The 12,915-nt window shown below is 48.3% G+C and overlaps 1 pseudogene across 1 annotated transcript; it reads right to left on the reverse strand.

The window, feature by feature from the left end:
• Positions 1-750: 750 nt before the first annotated feature.
• Positions 751-9,841, reverse strand: LOC309831519 (coiled-coil domain-containing protein 86-like; annotated as a pseudogene). The gene is made up of 2 exons: positions 8,686-9,841; positions 751-758 (listed from the first exon to the last, which is right to left on the reverse strand). The product of its transcript is annotated as a coiled-coil domain-containing protein 86-like (transcript).
• Between the last annotated feature and the right edge of the window lie 3,074 nt (positions 9,842-12,915).

Here is a 12,915-nt window from a genome sequence, read left to right on the forward strand (position 1 = left end):
CCCTCAATTGGGAGTATGCGATTAACAGGTACACACTACCGTATGTAAAATAGGTAAGCAACAAGGATTTACTGTATCGCACAGGGAGGTATATCCAATATCTTGTAATAAACTGTAATGGAAAAGAATCTGAGAAAAAAGAACGTAGATATATACATATACATATGTATAACCGAATCGCTTTGCTGTACACCTGAAACTAACACAATATTATATTAAAGAAAGAAACAAAAAGAAAAAAAGGAAGTCCATCCCTCAAGGAGATTATATTTCAGTATGTCTGTGGGAGAGGGCATAATGGGAGATAGAAAATGAACAAATAAACAAATGTACGTGTCAGCAGGTGATACCTACCGTGAAGGAAAATAAAATAGTGTTCAGGGGAAAAGAATGACGGCTGACAGTGACTTTTTTTTTGAACGGGGTAGTCAGGGTAAGCCTCTGATTAGTGGTTATGCAAGCAGAGACTTAAGAAAGTATGGAAGGCGGCTGTGCTCCGTCAACATAGCATATCCCCACCGTAGGATTTCCTAACACCGCCTCATTCCCCTTCATTCCGCAGCCGGCACACAGCTCAGTTTAAGATACCCCACTGTGCTGGGGCCAGAAAACAAAAATGGAACATTATTCACTATTAACTTCAAAAGCCAGGCAAAAAACAGAAAGGGTTTGAAAGGCGGTGTCATCTGGCATCATCATTTCCCCTGCCTTCCCTCAGAGAGAGAGAGAACAAGTGAGCAAACGCGCTGGTCACTGACCTGAGCAAAGAGATAAAAATCAGGAGCGTGAGGGACCCCTCAGAGCCGTTGCAGGATCTATGCTGACAGGTCGTCCAGTCAGCACAGGAAGGCCTCACACCTGGCGTAGCTCATCTTGATGACAAAGACCAGACGGGGTAAGTGTCACCTGCACTTGCAGCCAGAAGCAGATGAAGACTGAGATGGGGACGTCCCCATACCCCACCTGCTGGGCTCACATGCACGTAACCCAGGAAGGAAAGGGACAGGGGACTCTGATGCTAAGACCAGCCGTTAAACCCACAACCGCGAAGAAATCTCTACATTTGACGGTGTTTCCCAGACACACCTAGAAGAAAATCATGTCTGGTCACGTTTAGTTTTTAACTGAATGGGGCTCAGAGCCAGAAATGTATCTAATTATTCTAATTATGAAAAACTAAATTAAATTTCACCCACTCCAGTTTGCGACTGCGAAACTTAGCTCCTGCTACACAAAAATGAATTGGTCGATTCTGTGGGATTTATAAGAGTGAGGCATGGACTTATATATAAAATAGATAGCTAGTGGGAAGCAGCCGCAGAGCACAGGGAGATCAGCTCGGTGCTTTGTGACTACCTAGAGGGGTGGCATAGGGAGTGGGGGGAGGGAGACGGAAGAGGGAGGAGATATGGGGACATATGTATATGCATAGCTGATTCACTTTGTTACACAGCACAAACTAACACCATTGTAAAGCGATTATACTCCAATAAAGATGTAAAAAAAAAAAAAAAAGAGTGAGTTACTCGTGTGTGAATAACGAGGGCTCCACCAGCGGCCTGCGGAGCTGCCCCCCGCCCCCCCGGAGCTCTGCTTTGGGGTAAATCCTAACCTGGTTCCAATTCCCGATATCCACAACTGACCTGATACCCTGCAGGCTGCTGCTCTTTCATATTTAAAACTGCCATAATAATATTCGGTGTTTATGTTTGCTGTGAGAATTAAGGTATTTGGAAGAATACAAAGCACTAGAATGGAAGCGTCCGTTGAATGCCTGCGGCTGCCGGGCCACACTTCCCTTCCGGGGAAAAGCCCTCCAAGCAGCGCATTTGCTCTTTGTGGTCCTCGTCACAAGCCAAAGACAATGAGGGGCACGAGGTGGCCTTGAAGGAAGCTGGGTGGTGGCCAGACAGCTCGTTCAGACCATCTTCCTTGGTGGCGCCGAGGCCAGGTGCACACACAAGACGCTTGACCTGGTTCTCGACCGTCCTGAACTGCGATTCTGGTGTCCTGTGAAGCTTCTTTCACGCCCCAGCTCGCACGTCCCATGTGACGCCTTGTCCCCTTAGGGTCCTTGCAGTAAATCCTCACTTAGGCCTGTATCTTTTACATAACCTCAAAGAGCACGTGGATAGGGCATCCCTGGTGGCGCAGTGACTGAGAGTCCGCCTGCCGATGCAGGGGGCGCGGGTTCGTGCCCCGGTCCGGGAAGATCCCACATGCTGCGGAGCGGCTGGGCCCGTGAGCCATGGCCGCTGAGCCTGCGCGTCCGGAGCCTGTGCTCCGCAACGGGAGAGGCCACAGCAGTGAGAGGCCCGCGTACCGGGAAAAAAAAAAAAAAAAAAAAAGAGCACATGAATATACATTTGCACCAGCCAAATAAATGTAATATATAAAGTAACCAATAAAATACAAGTAAACCAACAAATAAAATACAAATCTGCTCTTGGCAGCCTGCCAGCGAAGCAATACCATTTGGGATCGTTAAGGGGGTGCTTTGTAGCTGTGCGTGTCACGTTGGTTGCTAGACACTCTATTTTGTAGCATACCAGGGGACATCGTTAGCATCCTTTGTCCCCCCACCATAGACCCCGCAGCAAGCCGCTTCCCAGGAAGCCCCCTCTCCGCAGACGGAAGTAGACATCTGAGCGCACATCTGGGGACAGAAGTAGCCGGCCTGGAGAACTGGGTAAGGCCTGGGAGGAGGCGGCCCCCACAGCCGTATCTTCTCCCGGAGCTGGAGCCCCCGTACTGCTGTCCGCGGAGCGCCTCCAGCTGCCGCAAAGAGACGGCAGCACCCGACACACCGGCACGACGTTTGAAGTGGGTTTGGTCACCTGCAAGGACTTGTAAACTGTCCTGAGTGTGGGGGTGAGGGGGTGTCTTGGGGGCCACTCTTCTAGACAGGATTGCTCTCCAGGAGGTGCCCAGAAGGGCAGTTTTGGGGGTGGAGAAGGCAAAACCGGCCCAGGTTTGGAGACAGACCAGAGAGAGGACAGAGCTCGGCCAGGCACTGCCCAGGGAGGACGGTTTATTTAACTGGGGAGCAGCGTGTCTTTCGGAAACTTGATTCTTGTTCCTGAGCTAAAGCAGTTTCCTATAAATTTTTTTTTGTAGACTGGGTCTCACGAATTCACTTTTAATCAGAGCCAACTTTCTTATCAGGAAAGTAGCTGAAAAGCTGCCCGGGGTAGAGGCAGGCCAGACAGCTGTAAAGAGCCGCCCCTTTGACACTTGGTGTTTACAAAGAGCTTTAGAGACAAGACATGAGCTTTTTTATGGTCTCTTTCCTTTTTTAATGCGAAAATGTTTTTCGCGATAAAGGCGCTCATCACTTAGTAATCCCACAAGCCTGGGATTGTATAACTAAATTCATTTTCTTGTGTCAATCATATACAAACTCTTTCAAGTTTGATGGACCAAGAGTGAGAAGAAGGGATGGTACAAAGGATGAAGATTACTTAAACGCACATCTTTTGTGGGGTTTTTTTCCTGTTAAAAAGGGGGGAACATTACAGAGTTCAGGAAGCTGTTAGCACTCTCAAAGGATGCAAGATTGATCAACTCCATAGGCAGGACATGGAGTAAAGCCCACAGGGGAGGTGTGACTGCTGCAGGCATAAGGAACAGCATAAGCAAAGACCCCGGGAGAGGATGGAGCTCGGAGAATTCTGGGAGCAGAAACACGGCTGCAACATCTCATCCCGAGAGCAGGGAGCAAGGAGAAGAGAGGGATGAGCTGGAACCGGAGAGGCCAGAAGGGACGAGACCACATAGGGCACCAGACGCCACAGCAAGGGTTTGGGGGTTTATTCTGTGAGAAGCGAAAAGCACAAAATGGTTGCAGGAGAAAGGATTGGAGGCTGGGGAAGCAGGGGAGCAGGGAGGTTTGGAGAGAGTACCCTACAGTGTTGGTGCCAGAGCCTGGGTCCAGACTGGGGTGATTGGGAAGAAGGAGACATGGGCCAGCCAAGAGACCAAGGGGGGGAAACTGAAAGGACTCAGTCATGGGCTGGGGATGGGGAGTGCCAGAGAGGGAAGTGCCCTGGTGACTTCCTGTTACTAACAGAAAACGTTAGTTTGTTCAAACTTTTGTTTACGTTTGCATCAGTTTCCTAGAGCTGACTCAACACAATTCCCGCAAACCAGGTGGCTTGAAAGAACAGAAATTTATTCTCTCGTAGTCCTGGAAAGCAGAAGTCTGAAATGAAGGTGTCAGCAGGGCCAGGCTTTCCAGAGGCTCTAGGGGAGGAAGTTCCTTGCCTCTCTTGCCTCTGGTGTTGCCAGCACTGCTTGGCGTTACTTGGAGCTGCCTTACTCCGGTCTCTGCTCTGTCTTCACGTGGACTTGTTCCTTCTGAGTGCGTTCTCTCTGTATCTAAATCTCTCTCTCCTTTTCTTATTAAGACACCAGTCATTGCATTTAGGATCTACCTTAACCCACAACGACCTCATCTTTTTTTTTTTTTTTGCAGTACGCAGGCCTCTCACTGTTGTGGCCTCTCCCGTTGCGGAGCACAGGCTCCGAACGCGCAGGCTCAGCGGCCATGGCTCACGGGCCCAGCCGCTCCGCGGCATGTGGGATCTTCCCGGACCGGGGCACGAACCCGTGTCCCCTGGATCGGCAGGCGGACTCTCAACCACTGCGCCACCAGGGAAGCCCGTCGACCTCATCTTAACATGATTATATTTGCAGATACTCTTTCCAGATAAAGTCACATTCACAGGTACTGGGGGTTAGGACTTCCGTATATCTTTCAGGAGAACACTATTCAATGCACTGTATCTTAAGATAATACTCTGTCACGGCTGTTGATGTTCTATTTAAACACAAAAGATGTCGATAGTTTCCCCGAATGCCTCAGTTGTCTTCATTATAGTATTACAACTTGTTGATTTTATGTAGCATGGTCAATTTCAACAGCCCAACAAAGGAGTTCAGAATTGGTGAAATCCATATTATGAATTCATTTTATAGCTTACTAGTTTCTCCATTATTAAAGCCAATTCTCATTTTCCTAAAAAATATTTTGGTTGAAGTGTTCTATGGTGAACTTTATGGATGACTTTTACTTTTTTCCTTAAGGAAATACGGCTAAAAATCATAACTATCTTAACCATGATCTCCAAAGATGATAGCCACAGAATTCTATTAAGAATATCATATGTGTGAAGGGTCTTATTGCCCTGGAAGAGAGCTTCATCGGTCCAAGTCCTTGGATGCTGGCAGAACTGACACTCCCAAGCCATTGCTGAATTTGTGGCGGTTCTTCTAGTGAAGAATACACACACACCCAAATGCATTTCAGTAAAGACAGCACCCCATGGTAAATATGGTGCCTTTGAAGCAGAACCACTGTAAATTTTAGAGTTAAGTTACTGTGGCAAACCTCAGACTGTTGCAAATACTTGTATATTTATCTGTGTGCGTATATGTTACTTTACCAGAAACAATGGACCTGAAAATGACCCAATTCATTTTCCTAAATCCCCAGGAAAAATGGATAAGTTATTGTAATTTTTCCATGCCTACAAACATATGTATTTTGTATGTTTATATACCCAGAACATGCTTTTCAAGTTCAGGCATAACATTACTTGCCTTTGTTGCTTGGCCTACCCCATTTGTTATAGTCTACATGGCTGTCAGAGTTATATCAACAGACTTTCACCTTGCCCTGAGCCAAAATGCTTAGATTATAGTTCAGCCTACAGAGAGACCTATTCACACTCCTACTGGCTGTGATAAGTCAACCCTCCACGCCCTAGTGGGATCCCTACCCATTTGGGTTCCATAGCCTTCTAAACATACCTTTGGGTCCCATGAAGTCTCTGACCTTGAATACAGTTGGCCCTTGAACAATGAGGGGGTTAGAGGCATCGATCCTCTACACAGTCGAAAATCAAGTATAACCTTACAGCTGGCCCTCCATATCTGAGGTTCCACATCCTCAGATTCAGCCAACTGTGAATCAAATAACACTGCAGTATGCATTTATTGAAAAAAAGCCATTATAAGTGGACCTGCACAGTTCAAACCCGTGTCGTTCAAGGGTCAACCGTATTACCCCTATTTCGGCTATACAAATAAGCCTCTCGATCCCAACTTCCTTAAATGCCTCTAAACCTGATAAGTAGACCTATAGGTTAGCTCCACACCACTCTTTTTTTCCGCACCTTTGTTGAGATACGATTGACATATAATATCGTGTAAGTGTAAGATGTACAATGTGATAATTTGATACCTACAGGTATACGTGTGTATATATATATATTATGAAATGATTACCACAATAAGGTTAGCGAACATATCCATCACCTCACGTGATTATCGTTTTTTAATGGTGGTGGTGGTAACATTTACGTTTTACTCTCTTAGCAATTTTCGAGTATACAGTATTGTTAACTAGAGTCCCCACGTTGGACAGTGCATCCCCAGAACTTATTCATATCATAACTGGAAGTGTGTACCCTTTGAGGAACACCCCCATTTCCCCCCACCCACCCAATTCCTCTTGGAATTGATTCCTGTGCTGGACGTTTTCCCTTTAATCCTCTGAACTACTATCCAGATTGCTCTGTGCCCAGGGGGGCTGGGATCTATGAGCTGCGTCAGCATCATCCCTTGCCCTCTGCTTACAGCCGCATTTATAAACAGGAGCTCAGAAGATGGGAGCTGAGCCACAGATGTCAGGGGCTTCCCCGAAGGCTGCAGCTTCCACCAGGTGACCCTCCTTCTCCCTCAGGAAACTGGTGAGCCTTTTACCCTTCTCCCTTCAGGCTTAGGGGGATAAAGTCTCCTTGCTGTATCTGGCCCCATTGTGCTCCACTGTTCCATGATGATTTAAGCTTACCCATATTTTTTGCAAATAATCACAGTATTAAAATTTCCTTAACTATCCCCATTTAATGTGCTATCTTTTCCTGCTGGGATGTTTGGCGTCTGCTTTACCCTTGAACTTGTTGCCGAAACACATAGGTTGTTGGGATCATTTCTAAGGAACGTGATAGGTCGATATTCAAGTACTAAAATTTGCAAATGATTTACCCTTTTATGTAAGTTAGAACTGACTCAGATGTGTGCCTACAAGAGCAGCACTCTCCTTTGCATTCTCCTACACTTTCTTGTGCAAGAGCGAAGGGGTGGAATCAGTGCAATCTAGCTGGGACTTGCTTGTGGGTGTGACATACATGGGAGCACCATCTCGTGTCCTCCCCATATTTCTCTCTAGACTCAATTCTCCAGCCTTGGATTCACTTTCTGGTCGATGCCTTGTGCGCCCATCCCTTCCTGGATTGATGAGGGCCTTAATGCATTTAGTGGGAGGAATGGCTGAATGTCTAAACACCGGTATTGGGGCACAGCGCTGTCCCCCTCGGAGTCCCTCAGCATGCCTTCCCCAGCCCAGCCCTTGTTCACTAGCCATTGTAAATTACAGTCACATGTGGCTTCCCTTGGTGCCTTTCGGAAGACAGTGCGGGATACAGAGGAGGTTTAGAGAAGCCCTTCAACTGAACACACCCTGGGGAATTCCTTTGCCAACACTTCTAGGTTTGGGTGGGTTTCTGTCACAGGTTTTGCCTGGACACATCAGATTCAGCATCAGATTGAGGGAATTCCCCAAAACAAACAGCCTGGTGCCGTGGAGGAGTGTCTGGAACCATCATGAAATGTTGCAGTTGATTGGCAGGTCAGATAGGATCAATTATCAATGAAAATAAAAAGAAAGCCTGTGAGGAGAAGAGGAAGAAAGGAGACCAGACAACTCAGCAACGGAGGCAGATAAACTCTCCGAAGCGGTCCGTCCCCAGCAATCCCGAAGAGCTTTCCCGTGTGAGTTCACCCTCTCACCACACAGAGAGGAGGCACACATCACAGGGAAGTCAGAGTTGGCCGCAGTCTAGAGGCAGAGACGTGTTCTTTATTCCATATAAGTCACAAAAATGGGAAGCCTTTTTTCTTTCTTTTGCTAAGAGATCAACTTGCAAATGGGTTTGGGGAAGGGAGCGGGTGAGCTTGGTCAGTTTGGCTGGAAGGTTTAGAAGCCAATTCTGCATACTCCACTTCCTCTTTGTAGAAAATTTGTTTCTGATCATCTGATTTATTTAATAAAAATGGAGTTTAACAGGTTTTTGGGGTTTTTTTTACATTTTATTTGTTTATTATGTTTTCTCCATCAGAATGAAAGATCCTTGAGGACAAGGACTTTTGTCTGTATTCCCTGGTACCTAGAATTGTGCCTGTACACAGCAGGCGTTCAATAAATGTTTCTGCTGTAGTCTGGATGGCATGAGTTAATCAGATCCCTGGGACTTCTGCGGAGTCTGGTACAGGAAAGGGGGAGCTAGATAGACCCTGCCCCCTGCAACCTCCCCATTTTAACCTTGAGTGTTGAAAAGTGGGGCGGAGCTGGATTCAGTCCGCTGGGTGGCAGGGTCAGTGGGATGCAGAGGGACCCAAAGCAGCCTTTGGGGAGGTGTGTGTGTGGAGAGGAGGATTCCTGACTTCCAGCCTCCTGGCCTGGGTTAGACCCAGGACTCTGAGACAGAACATACATATGTTGGGGAGTCACCCTCCAGTCACCAGCTCCCCGAGGAACCAGAAATTACTCTCCGTGGTTTGAAGGCACTTGGAGAGGAGCGAGCTGACCCTCCTCCCTCCAGTTTCTGCCAGGTCCCAGGCTACCTCTGGGTCTCTGTGCGCCCTCTGGAAGGCTCAGAGCCCCGTCTCGGTGGAGCCCCTGTTTGGGAGGCACGGAGTTGGAGTCCTGGGTCAGCAGAGGCGTGTGGCCAGTGGCCCGAGGGCTGCCGTGTGTGACACGGCGGTTGGCCACAGAAGGCCTCAGCCATGCCGAGCTCGGCGCTTCTGCAGCTGGGCCAGTGTCCCGCTTCTCCGCGGAGCGCAGCTGCTGCTTCTTCGCCCGCCTGCGCCTGGCGGGGTAACGGGTCGCTTGGACGATCTCCGCCTTCCGCTCGTTCTCCGGGCGGCGTTTCGGGTTCTCCTCCCCCAGGTGCCGGGCCAAGTCCTTGGCCAGCTCTGTCTCCTGCCGGTCTTGCATCTTCCGCTGCCAGGATGTGCGCAGGGGCTTGTCCTGGACCATCTGGGAGACGCTCTTCTTTGAGTGGTCCTTCCGCACCCGCCCGGACCTGGGCTTCCCCTTCGGGACTTTAGGGACGTCCTCCTCCTTCGGTGTCTTGGACGCTGGGGCCTGGGCTGAAGACCCTTCTCGCTTCTCTGGCCCGAGGCCGTCTCTCTCCGGTTGCCCGGCCGGCGGTGGCTTGCTCGGCTCACGGGGATCCCGGGGGGAGCCGGGCTCTGGGGTGTCAGCCCTGCAGCGGCTGAGCGGGCTCAGGACCCGGTTAGGGCTCTGGTGACCCGGGCCCGGCTGTAGCTGATGTCGGGGGGACCCCGCGGGGGTCTCCTCCTTACTCTTGGGCACCTCCGAGTCCGATTCTTCTTGGTTCTGGGAAAACTTCGGCCACTACCCACTTGGCTTCGGAGGGATTCAGGACTCGATTCCGGCTGTCTTTGGGGGCGACTCCAGGCCTGGGTCTCGCTGACATAGGGGGGACCCTGGGCCAGGCTCTGGCCGCTTTCTGGGGGACCCCAAGCCTGCCCCGTCCCGTAGACTGGGTGATCTCGGGCGTGTCTCCGGCTGATGTCTGGGAGATCCCAGGCCGGCTGGCCGCACCCTCCGAGGAGACCCGGGCTCCCTCTTTTCTTCTGGGTTCGACTCGAGCTCCACAAGGGCCCGTTTGGCCCGCAGAACTGAGGTAGGGTTCTCGGGGGACTCAGGCTTTAGGCCTTCCAGCCGCCGGCTGCGCCTCTGTGGTGTATCCATGGCCTGGCCAGAGTTTCTAAATCGAAGTTACTTTTAAAATCTTATAATTATACAATGAGATACATAATTACTAATTAACATGAGATTTTTGAAGATGAATGGTAACTAAATAACCCCTTTAGGATTTTAAGGCATTACGTGCGACTATATCTTTTAAAGGCCTCTCTTGGCATAATTTGAGTATTTTTGGTACCCAATTTTATCTGACTAACCCAGATAAAGGGATTTAAAGTGAATGAAGAATCCATAAAAGACATATGAAGAGAATGGGAAACACACCCAGTACTTAAACAGCTAACATGAAAAAGACTATTTTATTATATGTATTCTGGAAGATAATATCAAAAAGGGTTTTACAAGCAGTAAAAAAAAAAAAAAAAAAGACAAAAAACAGTAGAGCTCTTTCTATAAATAAAATCTTGCACATAAGACCCGCAACATGTAAAACTGAGGAAGCTCCTCCTGTTGCTGCCCAGGTGGGGCCCGGGCCCAGCTGTCCCATCCCCCATCCCTCTGAGGTCCCGACTTGGAATCCCCAGCACTCTACAGGAAAGAGTCTGGAAATCTCTAGACTCTCCTGCTCCTCTGTTCTCCATATGCATTCAGAAGCCTGTGAGTAAGTGGATTTAAAATGTGAGAGGAGAAACGTTAGACACGAGAAAGGATTTTCAAAGCATTGAACTGAAGGCCCCAAACAGAATTCCAGTGGCTTCTAATTGTTGATAAAAGGAAGTACAAAAAGCAACCCCTTTAAGGCCACTCATGATCTGGGGTCAACCTCTCTCTCCAGCCCAGTCTTCCACCATCCAGCCCTGCACCTTGTACCATGCTGTAACCCTCCGCTGTCCTGTCTGCACCCACCTGTGGCACTGAAATGGGGAGAGTAGGAATGGGATGTGCTGTAAGAATAACATTGAATTTTGAAGATTTAGTGTGAATAAGGAACGTAAGTATCTCAATAATCTTTATATCAGTGGCATCCCATTTTTGACGTATTGGGTTAAACAAAATATATTACTAAAATTACTTTTACCTTCTTCTTTCTACTTTTTTAGAAAAACGTAGCTGTTAGAAAATGTACCTTACATATATTGCCTGCATCTGTGGCTGCTTCCAGCCAGTGGTCTGGCTGTTAACACAGGTGGCCCTTCAGGGGCGTCCACGGGCAGTGAGGTGGGGGGGACCATGGAGAACCAAAGTACGTGCCCCTAGTGAGGCAGAAATGTGGGCCCAGTTGTCTCTAGTCCTCCCAAGTTTATAAAAAGACATTGGTCATCTGGTTGTAAATGTGTGAGGGGAGTGAGTTGCTCATGAGTGTGCATGAATTTTCCAGACTTTTAGAGGTTGGCAACTATTCCATAACTTTAAAAACAAATCTAGCACAACACTGTTCAAGCCAAACAAAATACGTCAGGAGCCAGACCTGGGCCACAGACCGCCAGTATGTGCGATGCTCTTCACTCTTTCCATCTTCCCAAGGACTGTGCGTCTAGCTGCTTTGTCCCACGTCAGTTGGGAGGGCTTCCCAGGCCGGTTCCCATATCTCCCCATCCCCAGCATCTCATCTGTGGCACCAAATATGCTAAGTAGATGATTGTTAAATGACTAAATGAATGAATGCGTTCTGGAATCTTCTTGCTTGGAGGTTCTTCAATGGGAAATATTTTTTCCGGGGTCTGAGTTGTGGTCCTGCCCTGAAGGGAAATGGGGAACCAGCTACTTTACCTCCCAAGACCCTTCTCATTGGAACAAACACTGCAGAACATCCATTTCTTGGAACAAAAGGAGTTCCTGAAGGTTCTTTTTGTGTTAGTGTTGAAAATATTTTAAAAAGTCAGAAAGTGTGATTCCTCCAGCTCCATTCTTCTTTCTCAAGAAAGAAATGTGTTTCCATACACATTTAAAAATTTTTTGTTCTAGTTCTGTGGAAAACGCCATTGGAAATTTTTTTTTTTTTTTTTTTGCGGTATGCGGGCCTCTCGCTGTTGTGGCCTCTCCTGTTGTGGAGCACAGGCTCCAGACGCGCAGGCTCAGTGGCCATGGCTCACGGGCCCAGCCGCTCCGAGGCACGTGGGATCCTCCCGGACAGGGGCACGAACCCGCGTCCCCTGCATCGGCAGGCGGACTCTCAACCACTGCACCACCAGGGAAGCCCGCATTGGAAATTTGATAGGGATTGCATTGTATCTGTAGATTGTCTTGCAAAGTACGGTCATTTTAACAATATTGATTCTACCAATCCAAGAACACGGTATATCCTTCCATCTCTTTGTGTCATCTTCAATTTCTTTCATCAGGGTCTTATAGTTTTTGGAGTACAGGTCTTTTACCTCCTTAGGTATAGAAAAGTATAGTTAACCCTTCCCTAAAAGGTCATAAAATTATTATACATCCATGTTTACTAAATAATTAACCTCTATTTTGTAAACCGTAAGAATCACAATTCTCAGATCATTTATATCAGAATATCAAGAATGCCTCTGAGTTCTTGCAATCTGTATTTTGAGCTAGGACCATACAGTGCATTGGGAAAGGATTTATTTAGACTATGTGTGAACTTAAAAATGTTAATTAATAAAGCTGAATAGTTTTTAACATGTTTTTTGAAAAGTTGAAACTGAAATACTGGAACTTAATTTTTCTTTTCTTTTTTTTTTTTTTTTGCGGTATGCAGGCCTCTCACTGTTGTGGCCTCTCCCGTTGTGGAGCACAGGCTCCGGACGCGCAGGCTCAGCGGCCATGGCTCACGGGCCCAGCCGCTCCGCGGCATGTGGGATCTTCCTGGACCGGGGCACGAACCCGTGTCCCCTGCATCGGCAGGCGGACTCTCAACCACTGCGCCATCAGGGAAGCCCGGAACTTAATTTTTAAATGAGTTTTACCTGGAGCCACAGGACCTGGGGCAGCTTCCACGCTCCTCAGGACCCGGCTGCAGGTGCATCTGTGGAGGAAGTGACTTCGTGTCCTGGTCTGTGAGCGGCCAGGTGCCCCCAGGCTGTGCGTGGCTGGCAGTGAACACAGGTCGCTCAGGAGGCCACGCAGATCGGAGTGTTCTGCACCCCCTGCACCCTGAG

Source organism: Grampus griseus (genome assembly GCF_964374135.1).
Source record: "Grampus griseus genome assembly, chromosome: 13".
In the NCBI taxonomy this organism is placed as follows: domain Eukaryota; kingdom Metazoa; phylum Chordata; class Mammalia; order Artiodactyla; family Delphinidae; genus Grampus; species Grampus griseus.